This window comes from Myotis nattereri (genome assembly GCF_964212035.1).
Source record: "Myotis nattereri genome assembly, chromosome: 19".
Lineage (NCBI taxonomy): Eukaryota > Metazoa > Chordata > Mammalia > Chiroptera > Vespertilionidae > Myotis > Myotis nattereri.
Window position 1 is genome coordinate 7,661,290 of NC_138095.1, and position 24,098 is coordinate 7,685,387.

Consider the following 24,098-nt stretch of genomic DNA (forward strand, 5'->3'; position numbering starts at 1 on the left):
CACTCTCAATGCATGCATATTGATTTATGTTGGGCATATTATGTGAAAGAACCATCTGAAAAGGCTATATACTGTATGATTCCAACCATATGGCCTTTTGGAAAAGGCAAAGCTATGGAAACAGTAAGAAGACCAGTGGTTGCAGGGGTTGGGGGCCAGGGGAGATGAACAGGCAGGGCACAGGGGATTTTTAGGGCAGAGAAATTATTCTGTCTGATACGGTCATGACGGATACATGTCATTATCCGCCTGTCCAAACCTCTCCAGTGTACGGCACCAAGAGTGAACCCGCGTGTAAACTAGGGACTCTGGGGATCATCACGTAGCATGAGGTCCACTGATTCTAACAAATGTCCCCTCTGCCGGGGATGTTCACAGTGGGGGAGGCCGTGCATGTGTGTGTGTGGAGGTGAGGTGGGGGGGGGGTGCGGGAGGTATAGGAAGTCTCTATACCTTCCGCTCAATTTTCCCGGCACTTAAAAGTGCTCTGAAAAGAAAGTCTGTTATAAAAACATCCATTGAGCCCAAAGTAACTATCAGTCAGGAGATTTCCTATCACAGTCACAATTCCTCACTGAAGAAGGTGCGGTCAGCCACACTGGGCTCATGTCCTGAGTGGCAGCGGCCGGTGGACGTGAGCAGAGGTAGTGCATTCTTGGCGCGTGTCTGCGCAGGCCTCACCGCTCCGCCCTGTGCACTCAGATGCCTGCCTCGTTGCTTTGTGCTCCCCACTCAGTGCCGATGAGGAGGGAGAGGACACACACGAGGACGGGCACAGAGCGCTGGGGGCAGTGCAGGCCAAGTGGGAAGAACCTCCTGTCCCCCATCACCTGGCAGAGAGGCGAGCCTGGGCTGGGCTCCGCTGGACCACGCCGGAGCCGGACTCTGCCCCCCGGTGGTCCCCTGAAGGGCAGGGAGCAGCGGCTGACTGTGAACAGACGGGAGACTTCCAGGTCGAGGGAAGGACTTGCTGGAGGGAGAAGCCTCTTGGTCTCTGATGTCAGTGACTCAGGGGAGCTTCCATCCAGGGTGAGCTGTGCTTCCAGTAGAGCAGCCACCAGCCACGTGTGGCGGCGGAGCCCTTGAAGTGTGGGTGGTCCAGAGGGGGATGTACTGTATGAAAATGACATCATTCCTCCTCCTTGTAGAAGATGCTCTGGGACAGCAGGCTATTTGTGGAGCCAAGGCTACATGGGTGGCGGCAAGAGTGGAAGAGTGAGAGAGACCTGCTCACTGTGGGTGCTCACAAACGGGTTGTTAACTCAAAGTAAAGGACAACCCACTCCAGGGGTTTTACGGAGTACTTAACATTTATGGAGTACTTAGTATGTGCAAAGCATTTTATATGGACCATCTCATTCCATTCTCCCAGTATTCCTAGGAGACTAGAACTATCCCCATTTTATGGATGAGGTACAGAGAGGGCAAGTAAGTTACCTAAGGCCACACAGCTGATCCGTGGAGGAGACAGGATTTGAACCCAGGCCTGTACAGCTTCCCTATAAATTTTTGCTGATGCTGATGTGTGTCTTGGGAGGAACTGAGTCAAGAGCTACTGGAAAAAGGGAAATCTCTAAACCCTCAAACTTGCCTCCCTCGGGGATGAGGGGTTTCTGTGCCCCTTCTGTGAGAAAGACAAAGGCCTTGGGTACTTGGCCCCGCAGGGAGGTGTGGTGAGCCGTCCACCCATCCGTCCATCCATGGAAGGACCTTCATGCAGAGGCCAGTGCCCAAGAGGCCGGAGGCTCCGTCCGTGGGGCTTTGAAATCAGAGCGTTCCTATCATATTCACACATCTGCAATGAATCAGGGCATGAAGGACAGCCCCGGGGCAATGGCTCCGGGGGATCTGGCAAGAATGGATGTCTTAAGGACAGAGGAGAGAAGACCTATGTGGCTTCCCTGTGGCATCTCAATGGGTCAGGCCATTTTATGGGGGAGGGGGAGGAGAGTGAGGGGGGGAGGGGACGGGGGCCAGCAGAGTAGGCTGGTCTTTTGCCATTGACCAGTTGGAATGTCAGGAATATAGCCCGGACACCCTGTGTCCCCTGGGTGGCTGCTTTATGACCTGGTCTGCCCTCTGGCTTATCCCGGGTCATGTTTTCCAAAGATACGCCGTTAAGGGGCGAGTCGAAGACTGGGGATTTATGCCCAAGAAACTCACCTTCCTGGTCTGGCTACCCTGACCCTGCCTGGGGCCGCCAAGACTGACCTGGGAAAGAATAATGGTTATAAGAGGATTTCCAGGAAGCAGGGCCAAGGGTGGGGCCTACACCTGAGAACTGTGCCCTTCTTAGAGCTGGAAAGGGCCTGAACAGTGACTTGTGGGCTGTGGAGCAAAATGTTCGAAGCATGTAGGATCAAACAGCCCGGGGTTCAGAACTTGGCTCACGGAACCTCAGTGTTTTCATCTGTATAATGGGGGTAACAAGAATATATGCCACAGAGAGTTGATGCAAAGCTTAAGGGAGATGGGATGAATGTCAGTGTATGGAAACACTGCATGGTAACTGGGAAGAAGGATGCCAACCCAGTTTTTCTTCACATACTAGTAGCTGGAGGAGCTCGGGTGCCCACCGGGGACCTAATGCCCTTGGGGTATTCTGGCAGGGAGGAGGGGGCCGCACACAATATTGCAGCAGAAGGAAGATCAAACCTGCTTTGCTCCACAGATTTGAGTTCATATACACTTCCCCGCATTACCCAGTGGTTCATCAGATCGTTCATTTTCTGTGGTTGCTTCAAAGCTTGCTTGTTGAAGTCTCTCCGAAATGGCCCCAGGCCTTGTCCCGTGACTACCTGGGGCTCTGGCATGAGGAACGTTCTCGAGGTCAGCTCCCGTCCTTCCGAACGATGCCTCCCCCATGGGAAGAGCGACGCTAAGAAGAGAATCATCACCAGGTAGCAACAGCGAGGGCTCCGTGCGCATAGCTCACTCCGCGCCGGTGTTGCTCACCCTTCCTCGCCGCAGCCCTAGCTCTCAGCCGCCTCCAACAGAACAGGCTTGTCCACCGTGCCTCCTCCCTTGCGCGCCTGGAGAGCTTTGTGATGGCTGGGCGCCTCCACGGGGGATGCCCGGGCCTACACCGAGCGCCCACCGGGCACCAGCCGCTCTCCGCGCGGGGACTGCACAGCCAGCCGAGCACCAGTGCTTTCATCCGCCGGCCTGCGTGGAGCGCCCCGGCCTCGCAGCCCCCCCCCCCCCCCCCCCGGTGTCGGCAGAGGATTGGATCACGCCCCCTCTTCTCCAAAAAGACAAGCGACCCTCCCCAAGGCTGTTTTGATTTCTGTGTTTTGTCAACCGTGGTCCGAAAATAGTGCATGTACAATTCCAGAAGTAAATAATTCATATGGAAACTTCTTTTAAATTTTATTTCTTAAATTTTATTTTCCAAGCACGGCTGACGTCCAATATTACTTTGTATCGGTTTCAGGTGCACAGCTCCGCGCTCAGACAAGAAATCGCCGGACGAGACCAGTGATGAAATCTCGCGGTGTTTCGTTGTCCCGCGGCACGTGACTCCGCCCCTGTCCCCGGAGTTTCTCTCAGCGGCGGCCAGCGGTCCAGGGAGCCTCCGCTGTGGCGGCACCGCGGTGCTCGTGGTCCAGGCGCCTTGTTTCACTCCCTCGCGGCCCGAAGCGCCGGGTGTGCCACTGGCAAGGGGGTCTCGCCCCGGCGAAGCCCACACGTGCCCCTGTAAGGGTCACGCGACCATTCTGGACTCGAGGAGGAGAGAAGCCGTGGGGTGCGAGGTTGCTGAGACCCGCGGTGAGAACGAGCCTTCTGCCCGTGAGATTGTGCGGAAGGAGAAGAAACTCCCGCTGGTCGTGCTGTCGCACCTCAGACTGCCCAGGTCCCGGCCAGACCACGTGCTCAGTGCGCAGTGGAGCCGGAGGCGGCAGCGGAGTCCTGAGGGAAGGACGTCATCGTTGTCGCGTGTGACGTCAGAAGTCAGCGGCACATTGTCGGAGTACTGAGGGAAGGACGTCATTGTTGTCGCGCGTGACATCAGAAGGCCAGCGGCAGCCTGGACTGGGTCGTAGCGCCTGCGTGGTTCTTCCAGCTCCCCCTCCTCACGGAGCCGCCATGCCGTCTCCCACCATCACGGGAAGAAGGGTGAGTCCAGTACGTAAGGTGTTTCAGAGAGCCGCCCATTCCCATCACCGTTACAGCCACCGTGACCCCCTTCTCCTTCATGATTAGTTATTGCTGCCCATCTTACTGTGCTGGTGTATAAGCCACCCCTGTCGGAGGTACCTGTGTGTAGGGAAAAACAGCATCGACAGGACAGGGTTCTGCACTACTCGCCCTTTTCGGCATCCACTGGGCATCTTGGAAGGTATCCCCCTCAAATAAGGGTCCCCTGGCAGTCGGCGTCCTCACCCCCGGTCCCGTGAATGTGACCTTGTTTGGAAATAAGAGTCTTTGCCCATGTGATCAAGTCAAGGATCTCGAGGTGAGAGCATCCTGGATTTGGGGTGGGCCCCACATCCAACGCCTGGTGTCCTTATAAGGGAAAGGAGAGGATGAGACGGGCGCGGGGCATGCCGGGTGGCTGTGGAGGCAGAGGTGGAGCCGGGCGTCCAACAGTCGAGGGATGCCAAGGACTGCCCGCCGCCACTGGATGCCCGGAGAGGCCTGAGCGGCCGCTCAGGGAACCGACTCTGCCAACACCTTGGCTTCTGGCCTCCAGAACTGGGAGCGCATATGTATCCATTGTTTTAAGCCACCCAGTTTGTAGTAATTTATTGTGGCAGCTCTAGGAAACCAATACGGAATCTGAGACACAGATTCTGCACCCATTTCAGGGGAATGGGGGGCAGATTGACACATGAAAGTGTAATAAGACTTGTCATAGACAACTCAGCCCAGCACTAAGGGAGCACAGAAAAGGGATCACATAACCTTCCCAGAGGCAAGACTGGAAGGCTTCATGGAGGAGGTGACTTTGTCCTGCATTCTCAAAGGCTGTAATTTTCAGATAAAGAAAAGGGGAAATGGCACTACTAGTATAGGCAGACAGGGAGCCTGCATAAAGGCATGGAGATGATAAAGAGCATGGTGACCTCTTTGGGTGGAGGGCAAGGCACTTGCAGGGGCTGGGGGAGGTGGGGAGGTGGGAGTGAAGAGAGGATTTCATCCAGGCTTGGAATATAATATACTAGTAAGTTGGGTTTGATCCAGGTCCTGAACAATCTTGGGAAGGAATTTAGTTCTTCAGTGGTAATAGGGAGCTATAGAAGGTTCTTAAGAAGAGGAGTGCATCAGTCAGAACTCATAGTTGCCAGAAACAGCATTCACTTTAGCTAGTGTTTACCCTAAAGGATTGTGTAGAGGATACGAGAAGGCTCACAGAATTTCCAGGATAGAAACTCAGGCTTAAAATCTGCACAGTTTGCATTATGCCCCTGGGTTGTTCTATCAGGACTAGGCACTGCAGCTTGAGCACCGACATCAATTTGTTGTTCCACTTATTCCTGCATTCAGTGGTTGCATCTTGTATGGGCCCTGACTGGGGATCGAACCCGCAACCTTGGCATATCGAGACGATGCTCTAACCAACTGAGCTACCCTGCCAGGGCCTTAGAAATTTTTTTAAATGTACCTCTCTAGCAGCCCAGAAAGAAGACAGAAACACATATAGGTGAGGAAGATGAGCAGGAGCACGTGAGGGGTCCAACAGGGTCTTTAGAGCCAAAAGTAAATTAAAAGTTGGCTGATTCTCAGAATCCTATGCCCACTTACCCCAAACTTGGTGCCTCTTGGAAAAAGGGGGTCAAAGTTTGTCTTAGACTCTTTTCTAACTTCTCTGAGGAAATACGGTGCTATTTGGTGATGGTAAATCAGGCTCAGGAATCAGAGCTGAGCTGGAAACCCAGCCTTCTCTCTTCCTGGCTGTGCAGTCATAGGCAAGTGACTCAACACTTCTGAGCCTCAGTGTGTTCAATCAGCATAAAGCAGATATTAACATCAGGCTTATTATGAGTCGTCAGCGACCTGGTAGAGATAGAGTGGCCTGGTGCATAGACCACACTCAAAAAGTGTTAGTCCTACCAGACCTGAGGCCCTGAACCTAACTGTCCCCTATACCTGGGCTCCTGAGCATTAAAGAGAAAAAACCAACATGATATAGAAAAATGTTAGTTACATGAAAACAAGTGGTTAGAATAAGATGGAACTTGGAGACATTATAGAAAATAGGTCTACCTTTCATCTACATTTCATCTAGCGCCAATATTCCACCTTTGTGTGGAAATGACCAAAAAATCGGTACAGCGGTCTGGTAGGGTTAGCTGTGACTATTGCTATGATCTCCCTGCCTTGCACACTTCTTAACTGAGTCTTCATCATGTCATTTCTCCTGAGAGCGGGAGTTAGGTGGTGATTCATGCTCCTTCTCCCACCCAGACAGGGCATTTCCTGGTACTCCGTGTCCCTGTGCTCCGATCCCCTCCCGAGACGGAGCAGCACACGGCTCTTTCTCTGCTTGTTTGTTCTTTCCTGTTTGCTCAGAGCTGATGTCATTAGTTTAGTGCAGGCTCCCGACATCAGGGTCTGCGTCGCGGTGACTTGCATTGTATTTATACTACAGGGATGCTTAAGAGTGTGTGGCGACGATGGTGTATCACAAGTGACAGATGAGTCAATGCCCCCACTGGTCTGAAGCTGCCAAGGGAAGGTTTATGCCCTCATTCTTACCACAAACAGATGTGCAAATAAATGCTAGGTGGGAGGGATGGAAAGATGGTTGGGGTAGGTGTCTGTCTGTTTTATTTATCTTTATAATTGGACATTTTCTAAGGTCAGGGATCGTGTTTGATCCCTGTCACAAAGTCCAGTGCTCAGCACAGTGCCTGACATAATGGGCAGATAAATACATATTTGTCTTATTCATTGTTAATTTGAGAATTGTTTTTGGAACTGTGCTGGGCTCTGAGCTAGACTCTGAGGATATCACAGTGAACAAAACAGGCAGTCTCTTGGGGATGATAGATTTGTAATGAAGTAAATTCACTGCAGCAGGTCCTGGACTGGAGGTCTGATGGGGCCACAGAGAACCACAGGTCAGTTCTACCTGGGGGAGTTGCAGGATACAAGTACTTGAGTTGGGTCTTGATAGGAGAGGGGTGTCCATCAGGTGGAGGATGGTGACATGGGTGTTCCAAGCAGAGGGAACAACATGTGCAAAGTCATAGCGGTAAGAAAGCACCAGGTGTTTTAGGGACTAGCAAATGGCATGTTATGGCCAGAGTTTGAAGGGTAAGTGAGGGAATGAGTCTGGGAAGATAATTAAAAAAAAAAAATCTTCACCTGAGAATATGTATTTTTCTTTATTGGTTTGTAGAGAGAATGGAAGAGACAGAGGAGAGAAACATTGATGTGAGAGAGAAACATCAATCAGTTGCCTCTCATATGTGCTCCAACTGGGAATTGAACTTTCAACCTTTTGGTGTATGGGATGATGCTCCAACCAACTGAGCCACCTGGCCAGGGCCTGGAAAGATAATTTGAAGGCGATGGGTAGCTATGGAAGGATTTCCATGGAATGTCATAGTCATATTTGTATTGTCTAAAGACTACTGTGGAGGTAGAGTGGAGAAGATGGTAAACAGCCTTCTCTGATCTTCTTGGTGGATGTGGTGGAAAATCTCAGAGCCAGAAGGCCTTAAGCACATCCAATGGTGTGCTGGTTCTGTTAAAAAAAAACAAAGCAAAACAAAACAAAGGTTGTGATTCGTAGCTTTTGCCAATTTCCATGGTGTAAATACTGCCACTGTGGCTGCTTTCAAGCTACCAACATGATGTTGCTGAAAGTGGAGTTGGAAAGTGATGTGCACCCTTTTGGTGAATGTGGTGGGAGATATCAGAGCCAAAACACTGTATTATGTCCCTTACAGAGCTCTGGTAGAGAGAAGGTTCCATAAGGACAACCTGTGGGAAAGCTTTGGCAATGGTAACCCCAATGTGAGCTGGAGGTGTGTAGGGAGTGCTTCAGCATTCAATCCCGTCTTCCCAGTAGCATTTCTCTGCAGGGATTTATCTCACTTCGCCACGTGGTTTGAGTCGATTGCTCCAAGGTCCAGCTGGTACAAGCAATGAGTGAATACCCTACCCAGGCGGCAGCCATTGGCCCCGGGATGAGTATTTAACCAATCAGAGCCTGTAAAATGCAAGAAGGCAGTTGTTAAGGTTTCTGACCAAGACAGGCTTCTTTTCTCTTCCTTTCCACCAGAGGAGGTGCGCTCTCTTCCAGGAATGGGGGAGGAGCCACGCTGAGGCGATGTTGCTAACGGAAAGGAGGCTCCTGGAGCCCCGGGAGGCTTGTGTGGAAGTCCCACGGTGAGCTAATGCTCTCCAAAGCTAACACTCTCCAAGACAGAGTGGAGAGACGGAAGGCAACTGGGAGCTTGGTTTAACTTCTGGGTCCTTCTTTTAGCCTGCCTGACCTGACATGGACTTTTTGGTCCTGTGGCCCAATATATCCCCCTTTTTGGTTAAGCCAGTTAGCATTGGGATTCTATTCTTTCTAGCCGATGATAGGACTGTCACTACCACCATCACGACTCACTTCACTGATGAAATGGCCAACCCCTGAATGCATAGCCTGCTGAGAAGGTAGATCAGATGGCTGCAGCCTCCACGAGGTTTCGGTCTGTGTGGTCCACCCCATTGTTGGGCAGACAGGGCTATGCTCCACCCCAGGGGGATTCCGGAAGCCATTGATCAGGTTTCAGTTTCATTATTATTTATACAAAATGTGTTTGCATCTACCATGTTAGTCCCTGTTCTAGGGGTTGGCGATATGGCAGAGAACAAAATCCTGCCTTCATCTAGTGTATTTGCTTTTCCACTCATTTGAACTTCTTTGAACTTCAGGAGACTGTCTGAGTTGAGCAGGGGCGGATGACTTTCTGCAGAAAAGGAAAGTAAGACAGAGAAGTAAAGTGAGTTACTTGAGGTCCCCAGCTTGTATGTGAGCAGCAGGGTTGGGGATCCTGGTCTCTGCACTTGTTTGTGGTATCTGCTCTATCATGACTGGCAGCTGCTGATACCGACAGGCACACCCAGAATCCTCTTGTCCTCTTTTCTCTGAGCACATTGTTTGGGTCTTTTCTATTTGCCCCTCCGGTTCCACTCTTTGTCTTTCTCTGTCCAGGTAGCCAACCTACACAGATGGAATAATGGGTTCCTGTGTCTTAAGTCTTCTGGTTGGACTTGACCAATGGTATCCTTGGAAGGAGATGAGAGGGAGGAAGGAGAGAGATATTTCTCTACTCACTCCATTGTTTCTCTCCCTTCTGAGTTGTCTTGGTCTGGCTGTCTTGGCTTCAAAGTCACTACTTCTATTCAGGAAGACTTTGCTACACAACTCTCTTTCCTTGGGTCTAGTAACCATCCTGTGTCCCCTCCTCATTGACCCAGGAATATATTTATCAACTAGGTGGTTCAGTACTTAATTCATGATTCATAGATAACAAAAAGCAGTGTATTATAGTCACAGCGTTTGTATCTGAGAAGAAATTGCAGACCTCGGCTCCAAAATGTGACATGTGGAGCAGGTTACACGACCTGGCAACAACTGGTACAAGAGGGATGAAAGACACTTGAAACAGATCTGAGCCCAATTTACACCGCAGAGCCCAGTGTCAGAATCTGGGGCCTGAAGTCCATACTCCATTGAATTTTCGGGATAGTTTGTTATGCAGCATGGTGTGGCATAGCTGACAAATACAGATGGCTTGAGTCACTTGGACGATGGTTCTCCCATGTGACACTGTTACACAAGAATCATTACTCCTTGTGTTTGCTAAAACTGTCCACTGTTCCATTCCAATTTTGCAGTCATGTGCCTTCTTCCCCTCACCCTCATGCAGACTTAACTCTGTTATTTCTTTTCCTGATAACCTCTGTGCTCCAGGACGGATGGGGCTTGTGAGCATGTGATTGGAAACAAGCCCTATGGGATCATGAATTAGAAAAGCAGGAAGACCTTCCCCCCACCTTTCACTTCACTTTTCTGCTGCCCATTAAGCCTTGTAATTTAGGAGACCTCAGAGCTTTGAGTGACTCCAAATTTATTTGGGGGAAGGACACGGGGAGCGGGGACATGTGGAAGAAGTTACTTATGCAACATCAGTGACGTCATGGAAACGGAGGAAGACAGAAGCCAATCCAGTATGGGACATTTCCGTCAGGAAACAGCATGGCCAGATGGATCGAGTGTTTGACTGTGTTCGGCACGAACAAACTTAGCTTTTCTTTTTATGAAAGCAATAAGCATTTATAAAAATCCACCGCTTCCACCCTTCACCTAACTTATGAGCCCTTTAACTCTAACCTTCTCGTGACCCGCAGCTTATAGAGACCCAAGTCATTTAAAACTCAATCCAAAGTGAAACACGTTTCAGCCATGGTAAAATTAATTCTTTCACTCTTCATTGCTCTGAGACCTCATGGGGGGATCTGTGGCCTAAAAGGGGGCTGGGAAAGGCAAAGAGGGAGAGTGTTTGAATAGAAAGAGGCTTCTAACAGGAAAGATATTTATAAAGTTGCATTTGGGTACCATTGAGTTGGGAAGGAATTTGTTATAATGGCAATATATAAATCTTTGAATGGTCTCATAAATCATAGCCCCATGCCCAGCCAATCAGAAGCCACGGAAACCTGGCACTTCGGAGCACTCAGTCGTTACTAGAAAGATCCTGTGTGGCTCCTTGGAAGCGGAATCGGAAAATCTGGCTACATTTGGGGGTGTGTGGAATGTCTTGAATTACTTCTCAAACATTTTAGATTTGATAAAACCCAAGACACAGCTTTTCCAGCCCCATTTCCCTTCCCCACCTAGAATTATTATTAAACCCATGTGGACATCAAGAGAGGCTTAATCCATGTGTTTCTGATTCATTTACACTTAACTCATCAAAATATTGTTTTTAAAGGGCCGTTTGTTGTCCAAAAAGCCTTTCCCCCTAAGCTTGAAAGCTCAACCTCTCAGAAGCAGGAAGCTGCTTTTTGCCAAGAGTAAATGGGTGAGAAGTCCAAAGGGCTTGGGTTTTGGAAGTTTGTGCGGCGAATGTTCAAACAGGTTCTGAATGGAGCCAAATCTCTTTTTCTATCTTTGAGACATCTCGGGAGAGCCGTGGGAGGAAGTTTCAAGGAACATCATCTCTCCCCAAACCGCGCGAAATTGCATTCCCATGAGAAGCATGGCCAGACCAGCCAGAAACAGAAATGCAGGGATGGAAGGAGACTGAGGATAGTGACCTTGTGACATGAGAGAGCATTGCCTTGAACAGTAGTAAAAGCTGCATGTTTTATGTCATAGCAAAGTCACCAAGGGTCCTTATGCCAGCGTTCCCTGTCTGAAGAGCAGACGTCTCTGTTATTGACCGCCAATGTCTGTATCTTCTGTGTGTCTTAACTCACTTGACATCCTGGTGAAGGACGTACTGTCATTATCCTTGCTTTTTTTAAAAAAATATATATATATATATATTATTGATTTTTTACAGAGAGAGGAAAGGAGCGAGATAGAGAGCCAGAAAGATCGATGAGAGAGAAACATCGATCAGCTGCCTCCTGCACATCTCCCACTGGGGATGTGCCCGCAACCCAAGTACATGCCCCTGACCGGAATCGAACCCGGGACCCTTCAGTCCACAAGTCGACGCTCTATCCACTGAGCCAAACCGGTTTTGGCTATCCTTGGTTTACAGAGGGGGAAACTGAGTCATGGAGAAGCTGAGTAACAGGACCAAGCTCGTGTCTAGAAAGGAGTGGGGATGGAATTCGAATCCAGTTCATCTGCTTCCAACACCTGAGCCTGTCTACCTCACAGCACACTGTGTGTGGCTAGTTGGCGACTGGTTCATTCACTGAACCATTGGGGATGGAGATTCTGTGTGCTGTGCTGGTCACAGGAGATACTGTATCAAAGAGGAAGGACAGGCCCTGCCTCCATGGAACTTAATCTGGTGGTAGAAGATGACAAGATGTAATTTACTTGAGCCTGGGAAGTGCTACAAGGGAAAAGCATGGGTGTAATGAGTCTGGGGAGACTGCTTGGTCTGGGGATCAGGGAAGATTGCCTTGTGTAAGTGACATTTTAATTTCAGACTTGAGGGGTGGTATTCTGGGTTAAATTGTGTTACCCCCCCCCCCCACGCACACACTCTCTCAATTTATATGTTGAAGTCCTAACCCCCAGCACCTCAGAATGTGACTTTATGTGGAAACAAGGTTATTATAGATGTAATTAGTTGAGATGAAGTCATACTGGAGTCAGGTGGGCCTCTAATCCAGTATGTCCTTCTGAAAAGGGGACATTTGGAGACAGATGTGTGAACATAAAGGCAGAAATTGGGGTGAGGTACCCAAAAGCCCAGGAACACCTGAGATCGGTAGCAAACCTCCGGGAGCTAGGAGAGAGGCCTGGAATAGTTCTTCCCTGGTCCCTGCAGAAGGAGCATGGCCCTGCCCACACCTTGAACTTGAATGTGTAGCATCTACAATTGTGAGACAAGTCCAGGACTGCATTTTTGCCACTCCTTTTGTGGTGCTTTGTCATGGCAGCCCTAGCAAACTCATACAGGTGGGAGAGGGAGCGGGGAGTAATAAGGAGGGTGGAAGAAGAGAAAACCAGGAAGAATGGGCATGTGCCAAATCTCAGAGGGAGGAGGAAATTGACACACTTGAGGATGTGGAACCAGGAACAAGGGGAGGCAATGGGTAGAAGATGGTGCAGATGGACACCATACCCCAGCATCACTAGTACATAGCGTGGCATCCATATAAGGGACAATGGGAGACCAGTGAAGGGCTTTAACTAGGGGACAGACATGACTGGATTTGCATCTTAGGAACAGTGCCCTGTCTGTCATGTGGAGAGTAAAGTTGGGTGCAAATGGGAGCCTTAGTGGAATGACTGAAGACTGAGATTGGTTGGCTCTGATCATCCAGACAGTCGTGTGTTGAGGACTGCCACCATTAGCTCCTGGCCACTGTGCCCTGTGTCTTGTCTTTTCTGGGTCCATGCTTCAGGGTTTGGTAGTTACCCTGTCATCTTCCAGGAATGTCCTCCTTTGCTTATGTAATACAGAGTTGGCATCTGTTGCTTACAACTGAGAAAATCCTAAATGAATACTCTTGTATAGTCAGGGCTCAGAAATGGATGAGTGGAATTAATCATTATGAATCATAAAGACCTCCCCTTGCCAGCTTTGGAAAGTGGTCATGTTTGAGTTGGATGGGGACGTGGATGATTTACGTGACATTAGGCGCCATGCAAAGAGGAGGGAACCACTGAGCTCATGGGGTTTTAGATGTCACAACTGGAGTCCCCCTGCCCAAGGGGATCTCATGTTTTACTTGCTTGTCAGATGCATAAATCTGAGATGGAAGAGTAAAAACACACACACACACACACACACACACACACACACACACACTCCACTCCCTGAAGGCTCACGCCAAATATCTCCCTGCCATGGTTATTTATCTTCGGATGGTCATTGGTCTGGATCTTTGTGAAGGTTGCCTTCTACTAAAGCTAGCATGCTTATTTCCAGACTGTCAAAGTCATCCCAGAAAGTGGGTCCATTAGGCAACCTGGTAAAAAGTTGTACTCAAGGATTTGGTTGCTCTCTGTACCTTTCATAGTGTGGGGTAAAATGAGGAGCAACTGCAGATTTTTATGTGTCATTCTACCTATGACCAACACCATTCCATCTGACGCCCCATGGGCTCTTGAACAACTAAGGCAAATGCCAACTCATGAGCAGGCTGTGTTCCAGAAGCATGATAAGTCAGTCAATGGGAATGATTATGCATTTTACCATAGAAGCATTGTTACACCTGTGCAGAGTAGTAAGCATAGAAGCATCTCATTTTTGTTACCTCCTCAACACTCATCCTCATACACACTTTCTCTCATATATGTCCATGTCTATGTAAAGATGCATTACAAAGTAGAAGAATATACACCAAATTGATAAGGCAGGTATCTTTGAGTAATGGGATAAAGGGCAGTTTTTCTTTCTACCTGTTAGTTATATTAACCATTTCTTCCCTTCAATGACCATGATGAGTTGTAGAATTAATCAAATAATTACATACCTATGAAAAGATAAAGTATATTTTCAGAGGTATTGCACATCTCAAGTCAATACTAGTCTAATAATTTAAGTGCACTGGCCTTAGAATATTAATATTTTTACAAACCAACACAAATAATGCCGATTCTTTAAGTAAGCTTATTTAAAGAATGGTTCCTGAATATAGTACTAGGCTGAAGTTTTGGGAATACAGGGATTGTGTTTGTATATGGTATCCAGTATTAGCACATAATAAAAGGAGGCAGGCAGGAAGGGAGGCAGAAAGAGGTCCTGTGGTCAGTGGAGAGAGCTTTAGAAGATGGAGTCATCTTAGACTTTCAACCCAAACTCTACTTTGACCGAGGCGTGTGGCTTTGGGCAAGTCATTTCCCCCTTAAGTCTTGAAGATAGGACTAAATTGTTCAAGATAAGGTGCTGGTAAACTCTGGCATGTGGGCCAAATCTGGCCCACTATTTTTTTAAAATATATTTTGATTGATTTTTTACAGAGAGGAAGGGAGAGGGATAGAGAGCTAGAAACATCAGTGAGAGAGAAACATTGATTAGCTGCCTCCTGCACATCCCCCACTGGGGATGTGCCTGCAACCAAGGTACATGCCCTTGACTGGCTGATGCTCTATCCACTGAGCCAAACTGGTCAGGGCCCACTATTTGTTTTTGTCAATACAGTTTTATTGGAACAATTCATGCTAATTTTTTAGATAGTGTCTGTGGCTGCTTTCTTGCCACACTGGCAAAGTTGAGTAGTTGCTACAGAGATACTATGATTTGCAAAGTCTAAAATATTTACTCTCTGGCCCTTGATAGAAAAAGTTTGCTGACCCCTGGTCTAGAGGACTCTCAGTTGAATTCCATATGGGAATCTGTATTGCCTAGGGCTTGGTTTTCCTCTCCTGTGATCTTGGGGGTAGGGTTTGTATTCTCCTTCCTGACTGATCCCCATCTCAATCCAGGATGGGAGGGAAGGTGGTCAAGAATGGCCTTTGAACTGTGAGCCTCCCTGCTGCATGATTCATCTTGTGACTCTCCTCATCTGCTGCTGGAGGGTGGGCAGAGTCAGCTGGGAAGAGGAATCTGAGGGTGGGGATGGAAAAGTCCACCATTAGGATGATGCGCCTAAGCTAGAGTATCGCCCATGGAGTTGATTGCGCCGTCAGCACCCTTCAACCATCTGTAAAATACATACTCAGGTCCTTCCTGTCCTGTCTCTTACGCTGCTTATAGATGTTTCTGAACAACCTTCTTCATCAATTCCTGGAGACATTTTTCTTTCCTGTGAAAAATAATCATAATCATCTTCCTGAAGATGTTCAGGCGACAGAGCCCATCCTGTGTGAGTGTATGTGTGCGCGCGTGCGTGCTTTTCCCTCTGATGGAGTTATCTTGCTCTGGTTGGGCTCCTGAATTATAGATTATATTCTCTTTGCCTTTTCATTTGACCCATGGATGCTGAAACCATTTCAGCTGACCCTGCACCTTCCCCACTTAGGGCTTTGTGGATAAGACAACCCCAGTTTTCCGGGCAAACAACCCCTTGCCGCACCATCTGTGTCTAATCAAATGCTGAGGCCTTCTTCCCACCAAAGATAGCACTGATCAGGAGGGACCACGATCCTGTTTCTTGGGAAGGCAGGCCACTGGTCCAGAAGGCATGGAGACCCTGAAGCAGTGAGTAACCATTGACCCCTCTTTTCCCCCCCTTTCTGGGGCATTCCAAGAGCTTATTACAAAGGATCCCCTACCCCCCACCATTCAAGCACACGAGTCATGACTCAGTGCGGCTGTCTGTCTTGGTTTTCCTCGGGGGAGTCTGTCCTCACTTGACTCTGATTTCCCGGATGAGCTGAACAGAAAATGAAGACCAAATATTTCTGCGTTTCAAAACCTTCTGAGCCCTTCTGAGTGATGAGCCCTTTCCAGATCCAAGTCTTGCCCCCAAATGGTGCTTCTACAGCCCATGTGGCACTGTGTTTCTCTGTGGCTATTAGAATAAGTTGGCATCACTCAAAGACGAGGGAGAGGATGATATTGTCATATTTTGCATATGGGTCCACATCTTTTCATGTTTCCCTTCCAAGGATGAAATCAAATGATAGGTGCAAAGTGTGTTCTAGAGCAGTGGGTCCCAACTTACAGTGTTTATGTGAATCGTTAGAATGCAGGTTCTGATTCTGTAGGTCTGGGCAGGGACAGGGAGTCTGTGTTTCAAAAAAGATCCCAGCTGATGCTGCTGGTTTGAGGACCACACTTTGAATAACAAGGCTGGGTAATATAACAAGATTTGAATAAATGGTGTTCAACTGCATGAATATTGGTCTCCCCTTACAAGTCCACTAGACCCTCAACAGCCCCTGGTACTGACAAGAGGTGGGGCGGGGATGCAAACGCATGTCTGCTGAACCAGCCTGCTGCAATGCTCGAGGGACTTCTGGTATACCTCCATCGGCTTGAGACAGCAAGGTGAGGGTGACATATGATTAAATAGGTGAGTGGTTCTGTTTAGGCAACAAATAGTTACGAGCACCTACTCCTCCCTTCAAATCCAGTGACCATTCCAAGTTTTGGCAATGGGGCCTCTACCCATCCTCATTTCTATCTCAGGGTATGTGCTCTTGTACCCGCTGCCCGACATGTTCTTTCTCCAAGGCTTCTCTTGGCCATGCCCTGCTTGCCTTTAGAGCTCAGCTCAAATGTCACCTTCTCTTAGGGACCTTCCATGACCATCCAGTCAACAGTACCATCCCCTTCACTGTTCGCACCTTGTTACCCTATTTGGCTTCTTTCAGAAACCTTATCACTCTTTAAAATGGTTCATTTGTTGATTTTCTGTCTCTCCCACTAGAACATCAGCCCCATGAGAGAACTTGCTGTGTCTTATTTATTGCTGCTTTCCCTGAGTCTGGCAAAGCACCGGATGCATGGTTGGTGCTCAGTCAATGTTTGCTGGATGAATGAACAGCCCAGAAGAAAGTTTACAGGGACAATGTTTGAACGACTTCCGGTAATCCCTTCTGATCACCCTGACCTAGCAGGAATTATAGGTCATCCACTAATATACTGATGCTGAATGACTCTGGCTGGGCTGATAAAGCTGCTCCCTTGAAGACCTCTGTGGTCTGTAGGTATTAGTAGAGTCCCAGCTAATCTATGAAATTAATTGAAATCCACAGACCCACTTACAGTTGGTATATTAATCAGCTTAGGCTGCCATAACAGAATATCCAAAATTGGAGGGCTTAACCAATGGAAATCTATTTTCTCCCAGTTCTGGAGGCTAGAAGTCCAAGATTAAGGTACCAGCAGGGTTGTTTCCTAGTGAGACCGATCTCCTTGGCGCACAGGTGACACCTTCTCACTGTGTCCTCACATGGCCTTTCCTCTGTGAGTGCATGGAGAGAGCGCTCTGGAGGGTTAGGATCCCATACTTCCGATCACACGTAAACTTAACTACAGTTGTTATGCCGTGCAGTAGCTCTCTAGGACTGAGTCCTCTTCATAGCGGAAACTTTGGACCCTTTGACCACTGACATCTTGTTTCCCATCTCTCCAGCCCCTGTAGCCTCCATTCTACTCTCTGCTATGACTGACTGTTTTAGATTCTTGACATCAGTGAGATCATGTGGCATTTGTTCCTCTGCGTCTGGCTGACATCACTTAGCACAGTGTCCTCCAGGTTCATCCTTGTTGTCACAAATGGCAAGATTTCCTTCTTTTTAAGGCTAAATAATATCCCATTGTATGTATATATATGTTATCTCTTCTTTATCAATTTATCTGTGCTGGGCATTTAGGTTCGTCCATGTCTTGGCTGTTGTGAATAAGGATGCGACGATCGTGGGAGGGCAGCTATCTCTCTGGGATCCTGATATCATCTCCTTCGGATGCACACTCAGAAGTGGAATTGCTGGGTTACATGGCACTTCCACTTTCAATTTTCTGAGGACCCTCCGTACTGTGTTTCATAGTGGCTGCACCAATTTACATTCCCACCAACAGTGCACAAGGGGTCCCTTTTCCCCACATTCTCGCCAACCTGTATCTCTTGACTTTTGAATAATGGCCATACTAACAGGTGCGAGCTGACCTCTGACTGTGGTTTTGATTTGCATGCCCCTGATGACTAGTGATGTTGAGTATCTTTTCATAAACCTGTGGGCCATCTGTATGCTCTCTCTGGAGAAGTGTCTACTCAGGCTCTTTGCCCATTTTCTAATCAGGTTGATTTTTGCTATTGAGTGGCAGTAGTTCCTTATATACTTTGGATAGTAAACCTTTATCAGATATATGGTTTGCAAATAATTTCTCCCCTTCCGTGGGTTGCCTTTTCACTTTGTGATTATTTCCTTTGCTGAGCAGCGGCTTTTTAGTTCCACTTGTCTGTTTGTTTTGCTTTTGTTGCCTGTGCTTTGTCTCACTTCTAATTGCACTCTCCCTGGTCTCCAGCAGCACTTTATTTTCCCTCCTTCACACGTCTTATCACTTGATACCCATGAGTGATAACAGAAGATTGGAATAAATGGGGTCCAACTGGATAAATATTGGTCTCCCCTTACAAATCTACTCTTCTTTTTAACTCTCAGCTCCCAGAGGTAGGGAGTTTGCCCTGGACTATTTCAGATTTGCTCGTTGCTCTAATCACAAAACCTCAAGGTGCTCAGTAGTATTTTTTACTGGGTTAAGATGACCATGCGATCAAATGCTGCAATGCAGGAGTGCGTCTGGAAACCCCAGAGCTCAGGGCATGACCTTGATTTCTTTCATTTGGGAAACCCAACGAATATTCATTAAGCATATACCATGTGCCAGGCACTTCCTAGCTCTGGGAATGATACAGTGACAAGGACAAGGCCCCTGCCCTCATGAGGTTGCTGAGACAGATGAGACACCAGTCAACAAAACAAATGTCCACTTCAGCTCCTGGAAGAAGGCACAGCAGATTGTAAAATAGAGTGGGCGTAAGGGGTTATGGCATGAGTGACTACAAACTATACGCAAGGCTTTCTGCTTGGTATTTTTACTGAAGCAGTCTGTCAGGGTGCTGCAGAATAATTAAATTCACTCACTGGGTTCCAACAGCCTTGGCGGTTTTTTTCAGTGTTTAACTTTTTCTTGAGGTATAAATATCAGTATAAATATAGTAGACATAGCCTAAGGGTAAAGTTAATAGCATTTTACAAACTGAGCACAAGGAGACCAAGAAGCAGAACATTATCAGCGCTTCAGAAACTTCCCTTAGGCTCCTCCTCCTTGTCATTTTAAAAAAATTTTTAAAAAATTACTTTTCAATTACAGTTGACATACAATATTATATTACTTTCAGGTGTACTGCCCGGTGGTTAGACATTTGTATAACTTATGAAGTGATCCCCCTGATATTTCCAGTACCCACCTGGCACCATACGTGGTTATTACAATATTACTCACTGTGTTCCCTGTGCTGTACTTTACATCCCGTGACTTTTTAAAAATAACTGGCAAAGAAAACAAAAAACACCCTGGCAATTTGTACTTAATCCCTTTCACCTTGTTCACCTTCCCTCCCACCCCCCTCCCATCTGGCAACCACCAGTTTGTTCTCTGTGTCTATGAGTTGGTTTCTGTTTTGTCCTTTAGAGTCCACATGTAAGTGAAATCATATGGTATTGTTCTCTGTCAGACTTACTTCACTTACCATAATATCCTGAAGGTTCATCCATGTTGTTGCAAATGGCAAGATCTCATTCTTTTTAACGTCTGAGTAGTATTCCATTATGTATACGCACCGCCTCTTCTTTACCCACCCACCTATTAGGTTGCTTCCGTATCTTGGCTACTGTAACATTAATTTTGTACCCTTCTCTTCATTGGCTGGTCCGTTTTCAGGGAGGGTTGGAAACACTAGGAGGAGTCTGTTTCATGGCATCACCTCCCGAGCAGGGCTGGGTTCTGCCCTGCAGCCTCTGCCAGCAGCTTAGGGTTCATCTTCCTAAATGACAATTAACAGGTGGGACGTCTTGAAACCCCTTTGGCAAGGCCTCTGGGTCTATAAACCCGCAGTGGGTCCAGCGCTCTGAGTTCCTAATCAGGCCTGTTTCCTTTATTGATCGTCGGGCGGCAGTGATTTATCACACGGGCTTCCTTTCGGTCCCAAAAATGGAATTCATTTCCCAGACCAATCAGTGTGGTCCAAATCAATTGGCCACGATACTTTCCTATTTCATGCTCTGCGTCACACTGATCTTTTAACTTGATTGTTCTGTTACCAAGTATTCACTTAAAAGCCTCCTCTGGTCTCTGGGCCTCACGAAAATAATATGAGCCCCCGTGTGATGGTTGTTCCTGATGCTTAGGTTGAGCTCTCAAATGACCGCATTCAGAAAGGGGATGCGTGGAGGAAAGGGGGAGGGTAGTGGAGATGTGAATCATCTAAGGCTGAGGTTCCTGAACTGATGGAGAACAGGATGATCACTGGGAGCCCATTCAAATGCAGGGTTCTGGGCCCCCCACACCCTCTAAATCAGTACCTCTGGGAATGGGAAAATGATGTCTTGAGAAGCCTGCAGGTAGGTGACGCCAAAGATTCTAGGAACACAGGGTGTGTCTCCCTCAGTCTAGTAAGACCAGCTTGTTCATTCATTTCACAAAGGTTTGTTGAGTACCTACTATGGGCCACGCAGTCATAGTCACCAGGGATTCATCATTGAACAAATAGACGAACACTGCTAACTTTGTGGAAATGGGGACCACTTAATTGATTGTGGAGCACATAAGAATATTGATTATAAACACTCATTGACCACCACTAGAATATCTTATTTAATCCTCACCCTACCTGTAATGAGTGGCGAGTGCTAACCCTCTTTTAGAGATGGGAGAACTGGAACCAGAAAGGTTGACCTTAGGTATAAGGTCACAGCTGATGAGAGGTGGAGCAGAGGTCTGAACCCAGGGGTGCCAAACCATCTGCTGCAGTGCACTGCGGACTGTCGATCTGTGGCAGCTTCAGGGCATAAGGTGAGGATGGTACATGGCTAAACACGCAACTGGTTCTCCTGTTCAAGTGTTGATTGGTTATTGAGCATGTGCCACTTGTAGACCCTTCCTCAGAGGTAGAGACCAAGGTGAATGAGGCATCACATTCAACAGGTGAGAGACACATGAAGGCACAACATAACATGGGCAGTGAGAGCTGCAGTGGGGCAATGGACAGGGTGCCCAGGCACACGTGGCAGGGGCTCCTAGCCAGGGGTGTCTACAAAGCATGCCTGGACAGGGTGGAGGAGGCTAAGTGGAAGGACCCCTGGGAGCTGGCCCGGCTGAGGAACAGCATGGGCAGTGGGGAACTGGTTGTGCAGGAGCTCTCAAGGTCACTGCCTGGCTTCGGGGGGGGGGGCGGTTTGGGGGACATAATGCTGGAGACGGAGGCGGGAGCCAAGGCAGGCTGAGCTTTGTTGGTGTCCTAAGGAGTTTGGCCCTTCCTGAGGCCATTCAGAAGACATTGAATAGTTTGATAGTATAGTGCCAGTCTTCAATTCCAGAAAAAACCTTCCTACTGCAAGGAATTCGGAAAATGAATTTAGGTGAAGGGAGGAGCCCATGTAGCCAGATCAGAGGTCATGGGAGGGCACATCCTCAGAGGCTATCTCCATGAGTTTGTCCAGGCACTGGAGATGTTCAAGAAGCTCCTCGGGAGATACAGTGCCGAGGAACCAGTCAGCTGGGGTGGTGGCCACCTGAGAAGAATTAGTTACACTTTGGAATAGCTTCCTGGAGTCAAGAGCCAATGGGGCAAGTGCTGGTCTGATGATGTCAATACTGGTAGCCTGGAGCCTTGTCAGTTGCTGTTAATAATATTCAGGTAACTTGGACTCACAGCCCACATATTGCCTAGGCCAGTGATGGCGAACCTTTTGAGCTCCGCGTGTCAGCATTTTGAAAAACCCTAACTTAACTCTGGTGCCGTGTCACATAAAGAAATTTTTTGATATTTGCAACCGTAGTAAAACAAAGACTTATATTTTTGATATTTATTTTATATATTTAAATGCCTTTTAACAAAGAAAAATCAACCAAAAAAATGAGTTCTCGTGTCACCTCTGACACGCATGTCATAGGTTCACCATCACTGGCCTAGGCTGTGGCCCACTTGGTTTGCGCAAAAGGCCATGAGAGGGGAACACACACTATCCCTGGGGCAGTTGGTTAGATTCGGGGCATTTCTGCTGATAGCAGAAGGAAGTAAAGGACAGGGAAGCAGGCGCAGAGTTAAGTGTTAGCCCTGCTAATGGGTGCCACCTGGTGACCTCTTGGTGATAATGGTGTCAGGCACTTGATAAAGACTTGTGATGGCAGGAAACACCCCGTGTTTACAGAGCAATTTTCTCAGCATGGGTTCAAAGTGCAAATTGCTTGTGTTAATTTGGAAATCCTCAGAGCAGCTCCGAAAGGCGAGAGTGTGTCTGTGCTTGCCTGGATGCTATTGCTGGAGTGTGGGATACCCCATCATGTCACATCTCTGTCATCATCGCCATCAACATCAGCACCATCAGCGGCACCATGTTCACAATCATCTTTACCGCCCACTTCCACCTCTCGGAATCTTCTGGGGCCAAGCTGTGCTAACCACTTGGTATGCACATGTCCTTGGAGTGCCTAACAGTCCCTACAGGATCTGATCCCTGTTTCTCCTCTGTCCATCTCCTTGTCCACTCTTCTGTAGCCACAGTAGCTTCTGTGCTGTTTGACAGTACCAGACACATGCCCACTACAGGACCATTGCACTTGTCCTTTCTGACTTGAACACTCTTCCCCACCTTCTCTGTCACTCCCTCACTCACCTTCTTCATGACTCTGCTCAGCTATCTTGTACTCAGTGAGACTCACCCCAACCTTCCTATTTAATACTAAAACTTTTCTCTCCGCCATAACCGCTGCTCATCTATACCTCTATCTATCTATCTATCTATCTATCTGTCTATCTATCTATCTATCTATCTATCTATCTATCTATCTATCTATCTATAACCCTAATATGCAAATATACCGAAGGGCGGAACAACCTAACAACGGGTCGCTATGACATGCGCTGACCATCAGGGGGCGCATGTGGAACATGGCGGGCATCGGCCATGGTGGGATAGTGGAACAGGTGAGCAGGGATGCCAGACCAAGGTGGGGCACCAGTTGCTGTCATCGGGGCGAGCCTCTGGTGGTTACTGAAAATTCTTCGCTCCTGCACGCCATGGTCTTGCCCGGCGCTTGCACCTGCTGCCGGTGCCGGCCCTGCTCACACCCGCTGCTGGTGCCGGAACTGCCGCTCGCACCTGCTGCTGGCACCTGCTGCTGGCACCTGCTGCTGGCACCCGGTGCCAGGCTTGATTGCTTGGTGCCATCAGTGGGTGCTAGCAGTGGCTGCCAACCCCGATAACTCCAATCGGGGCAGTAGCCGCCACTCACACCCGCTGACAGTGCTGGCCCCAATCGTTCTGCGCCGTCAGTGCGTGGGAAGGGTGGCAGCAGGAGCAGGGCTGTGGGCAGACGGGACCAGGGGCCATGGCGGGAGGGGCCAGGCAGGGGCACGGAGGATGGGCTGAGACCTGCCCTGGTGCCCACCGCAGCCTTGAAGCCCACAGTTCCTTTTAAGGTGCACGAATTCGTGTACTGGGCCCCTAGTTTATAATACTTTGTTCTACTTCCCCAACCCGATAGAACTTACCTTTTACACTCAAAATAATTTTTGTCTTTTTTTAAAAAATTGTTTTATTGCTTAAAGTATTACAAAGAGTATTATATATCTCCTTTTTTTTTCTCCCTTTGACCTTCCCCTAGCCTCCCATACCCCCCAGTGTCTTGTGTCCATTGGTTATGCTTATATGCATGCATACAAGTCCTTCAGTTGATCTCTTACCCACCCCCCCAGCCCTCCCTGGCCTTCCCGCTGTAGTTTGACAGTCCGTTCGATATTGCTCTGCCTCTGTATCTGTTTTTGCTCATCAGTTTATAATG